The sequence below is a fragment of the Chelonia mydas genome, chromosome 15, assembly GCF_015237465.2.
Source record: "Chelonia mydas isolate rCheMyd1 chromosome 15, rCheMyd1.pri.v2, whole genome shotgun sequence".
NCBI lineage: Eukaryota > Metazoa > Chordata > Testudines > Cheloniidae > Chelonia > Chelonia mydas.
The window spans coordinates 7,567,698-7,582,994 of NC_057856.1; positions in this window are offsets into that span (position 1 = coordinate 7,567,698).

Genomic DNA, 15,297 nt, shown 5'->3' on the forward strand with positions numbered 1-15,297 from the left:
ACATCATTAAAGTCTCTTCCTCAGAGATAGGAGAAATTAATATGTCCTAACAGGAAGAAAGAAAGGAAGAAAGTCCCTCCTTGCTACTTGGCTGCATTTGTCAAGTAAAACGGCATTTAGACTTGAACTTGGGAAACAATTCCTTGCTACTTTAGGGGCAAGTAGGGGAACGTTTGATATATTGATGCTGAAAAGAAAAATCACAATAATTTCTGGCTAGCTGGTATTTTGCCCTCGATGTATGTTGGTACCATTAAGATTTTAGGATGCTCAGCAACGCTTAGGAGGTGCAGAGCACCCAAAAAGATCAGGCCCCAAAGGGAGACTTAGGAAGGGCCACAGAGCTGGAGCTCATTCTGACTGGCGCTGGCATAGCTACTTCTCTGCATTAAGCCGATTGCTTCTGCAGTATAGCTGTGTCCAGGGCTGACATACCTGCCCACAAAGGGATCTGAAAAGATTTTCTTCTCACCTGAGCCCACCAGCTGCCTCCCGCAACTCTCCCCTGCAACAGTAGCCATCCATCCACCTAGCTGTCTACACGTGTACATCTTTTGCCATTTGCCAACAAAGCTAATTGCCAGCAAAGAAGTTCATTTTTCACTACACCGGGAAAATAGACTAGCCTTGATGCTGAGTAAGTACAAACAACCATAGGTCCCTCTGCAAGCAGCCTCTGTCAGATTCAGCTCTCAGTTTCTCCTCCCGTCCTTTCAAAGCAGTTTTCGTGGTCATGCCAAGAAAAGTCCTGGGATCCTGGAGGCCCAAGCAATCCCACAAAAGGCTGGGTCACAGGCCACAAGCCTGAGTTTCAGCAGACACCTGCTCCAGTAGGGCTCCAAACTGCCTCTTGCCCCTTCAAAGCAAAGCATGGAGAGTTCTCCTTTTAGCAATGGGCCTTACCTTGGCTCACACACAAAACATCAGAAGCTGCGCCCTCCACATACTGTGGTAACTTCCCTCCTGCACCAACTGCCAGCAGCTGGGGCTGTACGACAGGGGATGGATCACTCAATAACTGCCCGGTTCTGTTCATTCCCTCAGAACCATCTGGCACTGGCCACTGTTGGAAGACAGGATACTGGGCTAGATGGACCACTGGTCTGACCCCGTATGGCTGCTCTTATGTGTTCTAAGAGGAGAGCTGAAGAAAAATTGTGCCTCTGAGGTAGGGTTGACAACCTGTCCGGTTTGGTCGGGAGTCTCCCGGAATTGGGCTCGATTTCCTGGAGGCTATTGAAGCCCATCCGGGAGATTATAGGCCACTAAAAGTCTGGCAGAGCAGCAGGGCTATGGTAGGCTCCCTACCTGCCCTGGCTCTGCGCCGCTCTCAGAAGCAGCGACATGTCCAGCAGCGTGCTGCTCCCACCCCGAGCGCCAACTCCACAGCTCCCACTGGCTGGGAACAGGGAACTGCGGCCAATGAGAGTTGCGGGGGCAGTGCCTGCAGGCAGGGGCAGCGCGCAGAACTGCCTGGCCACCCGTGAGCCTAGGAGCCACTGCCAGACATGCCATCGCTTCCAGGACCCACCCAAAGTAAGCGCCACCAAGCCACAGCCTGCACCCCGAACTCACTCCTGCACCCCAACCACCTGGCCCACCCCCCTCCACACCCAAGTTCCCTTCCAGAGCCTGCACCCCGCACCCTCTGCTGCACCCCAACCCCATGCCCCAGCCGAGCCCCCTCCCACACCCAAACTTCCTTCCAGAGCCTGCACCCTAAACCCTCTCCTGCACCCCTGCCCCAGCCCTGAATCCCCGCCTGCCCCCCAACTCCCTGCCCCAAGCTCAGCCCGGAGCCCCCTCCCACACTCCAAACCCCTCAGCCCCACCCCACCCCCCAGCCCAGAGCCCGCACCCCATCCCACACCCCAACCCCCTGCCCGGTGAAAGTGAGTGAGAGTGGAGAGAGCGAGCAATGGAGGGACGGGGGCTGGTGTGAGCAGGTGCAGGGCCTCAGAGAAGGGGTGGGGCATGGGCAGGGCCTTGGGGAAGAGGAGGGACAGGGCAAGGGTGTTTGGGTTTGTGCAATTAGACAGTTGGTAACCCTACTCTGAAGGGTGGCCCTAAAGTCTGGTGTCTCCTCGGGTGGTACCTAAAGTCACAGTCTGGCTAAATGCGTTTTGGGTCAGTGCCGGGGTTTGTCATTAGTCCTAAGATTCACAAAGCAATTTCAAAAGTGAGAAGGGACCTGATGTGGTTCTACAATCCTAGAGAAAGGAAAAACTAGGAGTTCTGGGCTGGATAACCCTTGGGACAAGCTCTGTGCAGTTCAGTCACGGCAAGGAGAAGGGATCCCGCTGGTGTACAGGTCCATGTAGCATGGCTTTGCAAAAGAAGTGAGTTGGTGAGAGGAGAGAAGAGGGTTTAAAAGCAAAAAAAAAAAAAAAAAAAAAACCAGCATCAGTAGAGCAGATCCAAGAGTCTGCAAAATACAGTGAGCCAGAGGGAGAGAGCACAACACAATAAAAGGAAAGAGGAGGAAACAAAAAAGGGAGGGACATCCTGTTTCCACTCTGTCTTTCAACAATGGCAACACTCCCTTGGTGGAGGATCAGGCCCTGAGGGTCGGAAGTGGTGCACTTGGCATGTGTAGTCCTATGTGCTTTGAATCCTTCACATGCATGGGGAGGAACATATGTTCAAGCATGGCTGCTTGTTTGTGTACATCAGCTGTGTGTGCTCGGTGTACCCGTGCATACATGCCTGCATGCTCTTATACATAGGCAATCCCCCCATTTGGACAACATGCTGTGTGGTTTCTTGCTCTTCACCCCAAAGGTGGTCACACTTCAATGCTGTTGGTTTGTGAGGAGCTTTGGGAAACGCTCAGGTTTGAGCGTATTCACCCTCATGGTCCACCAAGGGCACCAACCTGCACAGTTCCCTGCTTACAGTGTGATATCCCCGGCAAGCCAGACTGCCAAAACAGGTGGGCTTTGCTTCCTCTTCAAAGGCTTGTGAGCAACATAACTGCCAGCAGTTATAAAGTTACCACACAGCGCTTCACAAGCAATAATGTTTTTCAAGGAAATTGCCACATCTGTCACAGTTTTGGTTTCATTATGTGTCTGTACAGTGCGTAGCACAATATAGAAAATTCCCCTTCTGCGAATTAACAGGAAGGGTTGTTTCACGGCAGTGATTAAATCAGCAGGTCATAGTCACAGCTATGAGATCAGAGCTGTACAATAGAACTTCTCCCAGTCCTGGTGGAATCAATGGGGCTAATCACAGACTGAAGGTACTATTCAACTAGAAACAGCCTGGCAGAACCTGTCCAAGCCTAAAATCATCTGACTGATGAAGCCTGGCACAGACACTTTGATTGTTCAAGCTTCAAGGAAGCTTGAGGGCCAGATCTGAATGCCATTACTCACGTTGAGCAGCTCTAAATCCACAAGTACACCCAACTTAAGACAATGAGAGCTACTTGCTCCCAAATCCATAACAGGCACCTAACTTTCGACACCCCAATTTGTAAATCTTAGCCACAGAGTCTGCGGCGGAGCCAATGCACTGTAATGGAGATGGCAACGGCAGCGCAGAACTCATTTACAGCCAGTCTCCTATTCCACAAAACATCCCTTTCCAGTCAACGGGGCTACTCATGGAGTAAGGTGTTACTTGATGGCAAGAAGGGGATGAGCAAATGGCCCCCAAAGGTAGCATTTGACAGGGTGGAAAAAATTGAGTTTGCCTATCTGGAGCTTTTGTGTGCTGCTTAAAGAAGCCCTCAAAGGTTTATTTAAAAACTCAGGATTTTTACTCTGTGTGTGCACACGTACATACACACAGCCATAAAGGTAGAAAGGCTAGTTGAAATTTTTTTGATGGAACAGTTTTCCATCAGCAAATGCTGTTACCTTGAAATGGTTTGTAGGAGCATCTTGATTTTTACTCCATTTTCAAGAGAAAGTTTTTAACACAATTCAAAACATAATATTTAATTTCAACTTTCTTGCTTCACGACCATTTTGTTTTGACTTTTAACTAACTTTTAAAACTTAATTCATTTTCTATTGTATTTATATTATATGTAATATTCAAACCTATATTACAGGGGTTCTCAAACTGGGGGTCAGGACCCCTCAGGGGGTCGGGAGGTTATTACGGGTGTGGGGGAGTGTCATGAGCTGTCAGCCTCCACCCCAAACCCCACTTTGCCTCCAGCATTTATAATGGTGTTAAAAATATAAAAAAGTGTTTTTAATTTATAAGGGTGGGGTCACACTCAGAGGCTTGCTATGTGAAAGGGGTCACCAGTACAAAGGTTTGAGAACCACTGGTATATTACAACATTTTGACATTATCAGAACAAAATATTTCAAGGAGGTCATTTCAAGGTTATGAAATCAAAATATTTTAGAACTTCCATTCCATGAAATATTTTGAGATGTCAACTTTTCATCCCAATTTGGGCCAAAAAACAAATTTCAGAGACAGAAATTTCATTTTTAAACCAGCTCTGTAGCGAAATCTGGTCAGAATTTTATCCCCCCTTCCATGGAAAATTTCAACTTTTCGCTGATAAACCAAAACCTGAAAATCTCTGACTAAACACTGTTCAATTTTTGGTTTTCAGTTTTTGACAAAGTACGAGTTTTCCACAGAAAGAAAACACGTTACACTCACAAATGTTTTGCTGAAACCCAACATTCCACTGAAAAATAGTTTTGATGGAAACTTTTCATCCAGCCCTATTTTGAGGTAAGTTACCTGTGTATGATCCTCTCTGTACAAAAATCAGTATTACGAGCTGCCTCCCAAGACCCTTTTTGATACTCTTTGCTACCAGCCCTTACTTCTTGCAGCCATTTGTCTTGCACGATTTGAAGTTTTATTAAAATGACATCATTATGGGTGATTTGAGAAGAGAAGAGAAGAGAAGAGAAGAGAAGAGAAGAGAAGAGAGGCTAGCCAAGTGTTTTTGATTTGCTCTGCTCTAAATTTTTCCTTGAAATGGGGAAAGAATTGGTGATGGTTTCTCTGAAAGTTTGCTGTAATCTACTGTGGGCTGATCACTTCCTGTGAAAAGCATTCAGTAGAAACAAGGGGAAAGCTTGAGGAACAGCTGGTGGAGCATAGGATACCACTGACTTGGCTATTAGCACAAGGCTCTATGAATAATACCAAAGAAATTCTGATTGGTTTCACTTCTGATTTTGGAGTGTCTCAAGAGGGTTACCTGATAACTAAAAGGAGTCCTTGTGGCACCTTGTGGCATGGAGTGCATCTGATGAAGTGGGTTCTAGCCCACGAAAGCTTGTGCCTAAATAAATTTGTTAGTCTCTAAGATGCCACAAGGACTCCTCATTGTTTTTGCTGTTACAGACTAACACGGCTCCCACTCTGAAACCTGAAAATGAAAGCAACTGAAATTAGTGGCCACTTTTGAAAACGTTGGCCTTAAGAGTTCTTTATTTCGATTTCTTTGTGGGGGGAATAGGGAAGAGGTGGGTTGTTTTACTTCCTATGGTCTAGATTGTTTTTTGCTCAATGGCCTGTGCAAGGGGCTGTACATAGCTTCACTTCCCTCAGCAGGAGCCCTGAGAGAGGCACCATTCCTTCACCATTCCCCCCTTGCTCCTGGAAGAAATAATTTTTGCTACTCATTTACTGGATGCAGATTCCATGGCCTGCCAGCCCTCTGAGGTGGTGGTGAAGAAACAAAGGCTCCCCACCCCATGTGTTAGGGAGTCCCGGACACACGGTCCCTGCTGCCTCCCTCTGCCCTCATGCCCTCTTACTGCCCTGTGCAGCTGGATTAAGGCCAGGCATGATCTGGCCCCACATTTGTATTCCTTTTATGATGAGATTTGGCATATGGCTTTTCTAATAATTGCTGTTATGCTTTGGAAGATACTGGGTTTACTTTTACTGGGTGCCTAATTCCAGTTCCCGAACACACGTCCCAAACCCCAGCACTCCCTTCAGATTGGGTTCTCAGTGGCACATGTAGGAGGCGATGGCTGCACTGCAGGCAGCCATCTGGAGACTTGTAGTGCTCTGCTTTTGTTACCCACATTAATTCTTGTATATTCCTGTTCCTTAAAGAGGATTGCCACCTTATAAATTATGACCTAGGCTGTACTTGTACTTAAACAGGAATCATCCATGAAATGGGAAACATCACCATGAAAAGAAATCAGGTGTTGACCCTGCATGTATAGATTCACTAAGAAACCAGGTTTCAGATCAGCAGCCGTGTTAGTCTGTATTCGCAAAAAGAAAAGGAGCACTTGTGGCACCTTAGAGACTAACAAATTTATTTGAGCATAAGCTTTCATGAGCTACAGTTCACTTCAAACTACCATGAAGTGTTTCCAAATCATAGCTAGGGGTTGGAGCAATTACAAGCAGCTATAATCGCTGCTCTTTTTATGTAAGAAGGCCTCCCTGAGGCTTATGCCCTCCCGGTGACAAGATGTCTGATGCCAGGACCCCTGTGTAAATATGCAGAGGTATTTTGCTGACTCACCTTGGCAACCAAACTGGGTGGCTCCTATTAGCTGCAAGTCAAAAGACTGAGAGTTCCTCTTTAAGGCAGAAGGAACTAGGGACAAGGATGGGAACACAACACACCCATACCTCAGGTATTAATTTTAAAAGAACAGATAACCCCAGAAGAAGTCATCTGGAACAGTATCTTATGTGAGTCTCCTGTGTTAGGAGCACTCTGGGAATGTCACCAAAATACCTGGTACTTTAAAAGGGCCAATTCCAAGAAACTGAAAACAATTATGAGCCAAATGAACTGTGAGGAAGAAATTAATCAGAAAAATGTGAATGATAAAATTGGGAATTGCTTAATAACACTTTACAAGTTGCCCCCAAAGCCATAAACCCACAATCAAAGAAGAAGTCCATATTGGTTAAAAAACTGATCTGGTTTAGCGGGGGAAGTGAAGGCAGATATAAATATATATAACAAATGGAAGAAAGGGGAAGTTGATATTAATTAATATAAATCAGAAGCTAGGAATTGTAAAAAACTAATAAGGGAGCAAAGGGACACAAGGAGAAATCTATGGCCAGCAGAGTTAAGGACAAGAAGAAGGAGTTTAACTATATTAAGAACAAAAAGAGTCATAGTAATGGTATTAGTCCATTACTAGATGGAAATGGTAGAATTATCAAAAATAATGAAGAGGCAGAAATGTTTAACAAATATTTCTGTTCTGTATTTGGGAAAAACAGATGATGTAGTCATATCATATGATAATACTCTTTCCATTCCACTAGTATCTCAGCAGGATGTTAATTAGCAGCTATTAAATGTTGGCATTTTTATATCAGCAGCTCCAGATAACTTCATCTAAGAGTTCTAAAAGATCTGGATGAGGAGCTCACTGGACCATTAATACTGATTTTCAATAAGTCTTGGAACACTGGAAAAGTTCCAAAAGATTGGAAGAAAGCTAACATTATGCTAATATTTAAAGAGGGTTAACAGGATGATCCAGGTAATTATAGACCTGTCAGTCTGACATCTATCCCAGGTAAGATAATGGAATGGCTGATAAGGGACTTAGTTAATACAAAATTAAAGGAAGGTAATATAATTAATGCCAATCACCATGACTTTATGGAAAACAGATCCTGTCAAACTAACTTGATATCTTTTTTATGAGATTACAAGTTTGGTTGATGGTAATAACGTTAATGTACTATACTTAGACTTCTGTAAGACATTTGATTTAGTATGGCGTGACATTTTGACTAAAAATTAGAACAAAATAAAATTAACATGGCACACATTAAAAACTGGCTAACTGATAGGTCTCAAAATGTAATTATGAGCAGGGAATCATCATTGAATTGGGTGTGTTTCTAGTGGGGTCCCAAATGGATAAGGTGACCATCCGTCCCGTTTTTAAAGGGACAGTCCCTTTTTTAAGACTTTTTCTTATATAGGCACCTATTACTCCCCACTCTCTGTCCCGTTTTTTCACAGTTGCTATCTGGTAACCCTCCACATGGATCAGTTCTTGGCCCTATACTATTTAACATTTTTATTTAATGACTTAGAAGAAAACAAATAATAACTGATAATGTTTGCAGTTGACACAAAAATTGGGGGAGTGGTCGATAATGAAGAGGACAGGTCACTGAAACAGAGCAATATGGATCACTTGATCCAGGTGCAGGCAAACAATATGCATTTCAATATGGTTAAATGTAAATATATATGCCTAGGAACAAAGCATGTAGGCCATATTTACACGATGGGGGACTCTATCCGAGAAAGCCAAGATTCTGCAAAGATTTGGGAGTTGCGGTGAATAATCAGCTGAACATGAGCTCCCAGTACAATGCTGTGGCCAAAAGAGCTAATGCAAACCTTGGCTGCATAAACAGGGGAAATCTCTAGTAGGAGTAGAGAGGTTATTTTACCTCTGTATTTGGCACAGGTGCGACCACCAGCACCGGGCCCATGCTCAAAAGGGGCTCCAGCCCAGCCTGATCCACTCCACTTGCACTGCATCTAGAGCGGCTGGCTCCTCTCTACCCCTCTGCTCCTCCCCACACCACTCGCTCCTCTTGGCCTGCCAGCCGGCCAGGGCTTCTCTCTGCTCCTTACCCCGCCTCCCAGCTCCTCCCCACACCGTGACCTCTCCTCCCACCCCGCTGCCCACTGCTTCCTCCTCTCGGCCAGTGGCCAGCTGAGGGCTCCTCTCTTCGCCCGTCGCCAGCAGGCGAGAGAGGAGAGAAGCCCTCAGGTGCTGCTGCTCTAGCCGGGCTGGTGACCGTCCGCTTTGGGCTACCCGAGGGTTGGGGCCTGCTTCTCCCTGCCGCTCTGCAAAACTGACAAGCTTGGGAAGTTGGATGCTGCCCCCCCCCTCGGCCCCCGCCATGCAAGGCCACCTCCTCCGCCACAAGCACCATCAGCGCCAGGCAGGTAGGGCTGAGTGGGGTCCTGGGGGATGGGGCCGTTCTGTGCTCCTGAGCTTCAGCAGTCCTGCCCCCTAGCACTGTGCTGGGAGTGGGGATCCCTGCTCTGTGCTGGCTCAGCAGGGCCTGGGGGCAGGGCATGGGGGAGTGGGTCTGTGTGGGGGATGCTGGGCTGTGAAGGGGAGCAAGTACAGAGAGGACATAGCAGCATCTGCTCCCTTAAAGCCCTAATCAGCACGCATTAGGAACTTTAGTGCATGGTAGCAGGGTCTACACAGTGGCTTAGTGCGTGGCAAGCTAGTGTGTTCTGGATTTACACCCTGGCTTGACACTCTAAGCCCTTGTGTAGACAAGCCTGAAACCTGAAAGCAATGAGGATCAACAGGTTCAGGATAAACACACTGCTGAGCCAGATGACAACCTCATGCTTAGAGATGTGGATTGCTATTCAGGAGACCTGTATTTGATCTCCAGGCCTGGTCTCTCACTTCATACACTCATATGCTGGCAGAAGGTGGAAGTACCACAAAGGCAGTGTCCAAGACCTCAAGTCTGCAAAGCATTCAAGCATATGCTTAACCTCAAGCACTTGAGTAACACTACTGACTTCAAGCGTGTTGCTGAATCAGGACCCTGCTACTAAAGAACAGTGAGGTCCTCCCTCGTCATCATTCAACTGTGATCCCTTCAGCCATTTAAGGTGCAGCATTGATGCACCATAAAAGGAAGTCCAGTCCTGCTCCTCCATAACCGGAGAGATATCAGCTGTGCGGAAACCTCCACAAATATGTAGAAGACACATCAGGGAAAGAACAAAGTGCTGTGCACAAGTCACTGGGTGCATGATCGATATAGCAGGAACCGTTTTAACTTTGCCAGAGGCACATCAAGCAGGTACGCAAGAGAGTAGGCAACAGAAGACTAGACTAGGCAGCCTTGGAGATTCCTCATTATAGGCATCAAGATGGAAGGGGAATTCAATTGCAAGGTTTCTAGTCAATGGGTGTCAGAACAAACTCGTCTTGCTTGTGAGCACCACAAGCTCTGAGACCCCAGTCAGCTTTTCACAGTCCATATCCAAACCAGTTCAGAATTGTTTCTGCATCAGGTGACAAAGCACCACAAAGAAATCTGCTTGGGGTCAAGATTCACCTAGGTCATCAACAACGAGGACTAGTATGCATCACACTCTGCATTGCGGTACAATAAAAAAATAGGGAAACTTCTGTTCTACTTGTCACCCCATTCCCTAGAATTTCCACAAACTTTTCCTAAATCCAGAGGGCCTGTGATGGCTGGTGCTAGCTGGAAACATCGCCTTGTGGTTAGGGTATCAGATCTCTAGTCCCCACATCTTCACTCTTCCTGCCCAAACCCCTGGGGTCGGTCTGTCTTTTTCTTTGTTTGGGGTACAGTCAACCCTCCAGTCAGGTTATCCACTCAATCCTCTCTCCAGTGTGGCAGGGTGCCTGGGAAGAGGTGTGGGGAGGGGGTGTCAGTTAGGGATGTAAGAGTTTAACTGGTTAACCAATAAGCTTGATGCTTATCGGTTTCAGTTAACGGTTAAACTCTGCCCAGGGTCCCGGCTGCTGCCCCGTGCCTAAGGTCCCAGTTGCTGCCCCATGTGCCCGGAGTCCCTCCAGGCTGCCGGCCCCACAGCAGAGGCTCTGCTGCCTGGGGATCTGCCGCCACCTGGCATCCCGGTGTGCCCATCATCCTGGCTGCCACCCCATGCCGGGGCTCTGCTGCTGCCAGGCATCCCAGCGCAGCCAGGGTCCCTCCTGGCTGCCGGGAGCTCAGGCATGCAGAGATGCCGGGCGGCTGCAGAGCCCCAAGCATGGGAGCAGCAGGAGCGGGGCCCCGTGTAAAATGTGGGGGTGCTGCAGCACCGCCCGCACTCCTAGGTCCCCAGGTAAATGTTTAACCGTGTAACCAATAGAATTTTAATCAGTTACATGGTTACGTTTTTACACATTATTTACATCCCTAGTGTCAATGACCGAGCCCCTGAGTGCCGAACCCCAGCCAGGGGTTTCAAAAGGTATTTATCTTTCCCCTCTTTCCAATCAGGGGAAAATCTAGAATGTAAGGGGCTTTGTGCCCTTCTTAACGAGGTGGGGTGTTGGTAGGGGTAGCCCAGGTCCTCCCACTCCACTGGGCTCTGGCCAAGGGCCCTGCAAGGGTTAAAAATGTCCAGAACCCAGGAGCCCCTTAAGGCTGCCCCCAGGCCACTTCCTACCACCCACACTGTTATCCAAGTCGTGCAGACTGCATGACCCTTCCGTCCATCTGAGCTCAGCAGGTGGGTTCTTCTCCTCCAGGAGAGGATTTCTGCAGCACCCTTCCCCAGGAGATCCCAGGGAAGGTCCCTCTCCCTGCTTTGTCAGCCACCTTCTGAGCTGTCTGGCTCACTTTTAAATTCTACCTCCTGCTGGCCCATGCTCTGCAGGTGCAGCTGAGCAGGGTCATCAGAGCTCAGAGCTGTTCTTTAACCTCTTCAGTTCTCGTGCAGAGTTTATACGTCCCATCACAGGGCCACTGGTGGCGTCGGCTTTATTTGAGCTGACGTGATATTCAGAAATCAAGTCTAACACGACTACCTCTGAAGGTACTTAATTTCAAGGAAAGACACAAGGAGATGTCCTTAAACACTATCGGTTTTAATAAAGAAAAGAAAAGAAGGATGGGAGCAAAAATCTAATCTATTTAAATCTCTGTTAAACTGATTCACCAAACAATGTGGTTCAGCTAGCTGGTCAGGTGTGGATCAGAAGTTGTCATGGAAAGACTGGGAAATGGAATGGATTGATAAGAAGAATGAAGGCTGTTGGTGCCAAAGGCTTTTTGGATACTTTGTGCAATCCACCATGAAATGTTGGCTGCAGAATAAATGCTTGATTATCAGAGGAAAAGGATTTGATGACGCTCAGCAAGTCATAAAAACCATTAAAGAATGATTGTACTGTATTGCACATAAGTACAGATGGTTTCCATATGGACAAATTATTACTCCGTCTGTTTGAATTGAGGAAGGAAAGTCATGTACAATATTTTCTTGAGCATGGTGCAAGACTGGCCTAATATATCTTTGATCTACAATTGCTTGCTTTGCTGCCGAACTTACGATTTTGGGGCTGCCGTGTTCCATGAGCTGGTCTTTGCATGGAGAAGACATGCATCTTTTGAGTGTGAGACAGAAGCAATCGCTCGTAAACTTGGGATCTGGAACTCAGGTTTCAAAACCGAATCACTCCGGTGCTTTCACTCGCATGTCAGACTTCTTTAGTGAAAGTGGCAGGCTGTCAAATGAGTTTAAAGGCCTCGCACATTAGTTCTGTGATTATGTTTTGAGAAGAAGACACATTAAGAGAATTTTGGATTAATAATCCTCCCACCCAGGAATCTGCTCATTGTGCTAACTGAGGGAAAAGTGTAGCATTATCTCGTGATCAAGGGCCAAAAGTAGATTTCAGAAAGAAATTGCTATCTGAACTCAGTTACCTGTATTGTATATTCAAAGTATCCTGGCAAGAAAAGCTATGAAATTACTTATTTATTATTAAACATGTATACTGCGGTAATGCGTAGAGGCCAAACAAGTCAGGACTCCATTGTGCTAGGTGCTGCACAAACGAAAAGTAGTAACAGTCCTCGCCCTGAAGTGTATATCTTCATTGCAGAGCTGGCCTCTTTGGCACCTGAGTCAGAGCACCTGGTTAACCTAGGCTGGTATGCACAGCCACTCTGCAAAGACAGACCTGAGTTACGGTGTCCTCACTGTGCTGCACTCCCCTGTGTGTGTCACTAGGACTTCTGGGGGTGGGCATATCCCATGGTCCTTTGTGTTGCAGTGAGCTGAGCTGCTCTCTGATTCTTTCCCAGTGAGTTGTGGAAGAACTTGTCTGTCTTTCTGGGCACTCAGGGGGAATTGTGGGAAGGTACTGGAGAACTATCAATTCCTAAGTGTTTTTGCCTGCATCCTCACTGCACAATGGGTGGGTTACCAAACTGAGTGAAGGCAGAACCTGGGCTCTAAATCACCCTCACACCCCCAACCCCGCCGCAAAGCAAGCTACCCTGGGCTGAAACACCACTAAACTTGAGTTAGAGGATTTTATGTGTGGACAGAATGGGGGTTAGGGGTAACATCTGAGTAAGAGAATGGGCTACCTCTGCAGTGAAGATATACAAAGAGCATACAGCTTAAAAGACAAGGCATAATAGGTGGATGAGACAAACAGATAGATAGTAAGAGAGTGTAGAAAACAGGATAACAAAAATAAGAAGATCTGAACAATTCTTAGCCCACCAAGAGAACAACAACAACTCAGCACCTGCCTAGCCATAACGGTTTTCGCAAATCAGTGCTTATGCTTATTTGTCATGCTGGATGTTCAGTAGTTATATAGGGTTTAACCCCTTACCTATTGAAGTCTATATGAGTGTTGCCATAAACTTCGGTCAGTGCAGGATCACACCAACAGTGATTTAGAAAATTGAGTCATTCCAGATTAAGACCACAGTCCCACAAATAGATGTGCCTCTGGTGTCAAGAGACAACTGCCTGTCACGCTTACCCGTATTTTCTCATTGTTCCTGTGATGTTGTATGGAACATAGGTGACCATTTATAATATTATCCATACCAATATTACAAAATTGCAATGAATCTTATACAAGATACACTATGTAAGGGACTATCTCTTACTATGTGTATATGCAGTACATAGCATAGTGGGGCTCTCATGTAGGGCTACTGGGTTAGATCATTATTTCAGTGCAGATCAAGGAGAACACAGATGACATATTCAGTGGAGTAAATTGCATTTTACCTTGTGTAACTGAGGCTAGAATTTGGCCTGTTCACCTTTAAAGTTTCATATATTTTAAAATGTGATATTATTTAATATATACATCATATGGATAGTTAGACGTAATTTCCTGCTTTTGCCAGTCTTAGTGCAGATAGAGGATTATACACTAAAAATATTCTTGTGTCCCCCTTTGTGTCAAAAGAGAACAAAGGACTGTGAAAAGAACAACAAAGGATTCTGGGAGAGTGAGTCACAGTAGAGCAAAGGGGTGTTACGGGGTGAATCATGTGAACATTCAGCGGCGGAAATTATCTAAATGGTGTGTAACTAGCTGGGTTCAAATTTGGCCAAAACACCAGAGTTCATAACCTGTCCCCGCAGATAGAACGATAGATTTCTAATAAACAAAGGCCAGCATTGAGAATCTGGGCCAAAGACCTCAGTTCTACAGCTCATTTGAAAGATGGCACTGCCAGCACACAGTGGTCCCTAGCACAAAGCTGAGATACTGATACGGGTCTAACTTTGCGGTTGGCCTACACTAGAAAAGCTATGCTGGTATAACGATGTTCCTTAAGGGTATGATGCAGTTATTCCAGTATAAGCCCGATTGTGAATGCAGCTATAATGCTGTAAATGTGCCTTATCCCACTATAGTTTATTCCACTTTCTGAACCACAGTTATCTATGCCACGACAAGCACTTTCATATTGGTGAAACTGCATCCATACTCGGGGGTATGTGTGCCTCTCTAGCTAGACTGTTTAGTTAAAGTGGCAACATTTTCTCATGTGGACAAGCCCTTAGAGTCTGATTCATGAGCTACTGCAGTCCATGGGAGATGGATTGGGATTTTTACCACTCCCACAAACAGATTCACCAACACCTGTTTTTGCCTTATGTCTCTTATCCAGGTACAAATCAGGCCTGGCCCTCTGTAGCTAGGGTGAACGCAGAAGGTCACAGCTTGCGATGGTATGCAGCTCCCTTTGCTCAAGATGAGTGAAAGTTTGGCATGTGCCTGGCACAGCGGAGCTGGTCCATGACAAGGGCTCCTAAGAGCTACTCCAATAATATACAATAAAGGCTCCATGTCTGAAATAAGGAGCAGCAGTGGCAGAAAACACAAGGTGTGGGGGGGAGGAGGGAGAGAGAGAAAGGGGCATTAGCAATTCACACAATTAATTAAACAAAGATGGGGATGGGAGAACACAGCACTCTTCATAGTCATTGTCAGCACAGGGGGCCTATTCTCTAAGGCCTTTTGAGGGTTACCACAAAGAGAGTTCACAGATCCTCCATTCACGTACTTAAATATTTGATATGAAATTAAAGCCCTGTTCCAACTTTTATGACCACTGTCTCTCTCTCCCCCTCCTCCTTTTCCCCAGCATACCCCTTCATCCTTCACATGCCTCTCCCTCAGACCAAGAGCATTAGCACAATTAGCACCAGCCCACTGGCGCCAATTAGCAGCCAATAGTGTCTATATTATGGGAGGGGGGAAGAGAAGAGCGGGTCCTGTGTCTCCAGCCTGCCTTCACACTCAATTAGATTAAGTGGAGTCTCCTAGCTGTGGTTGGTTGGAC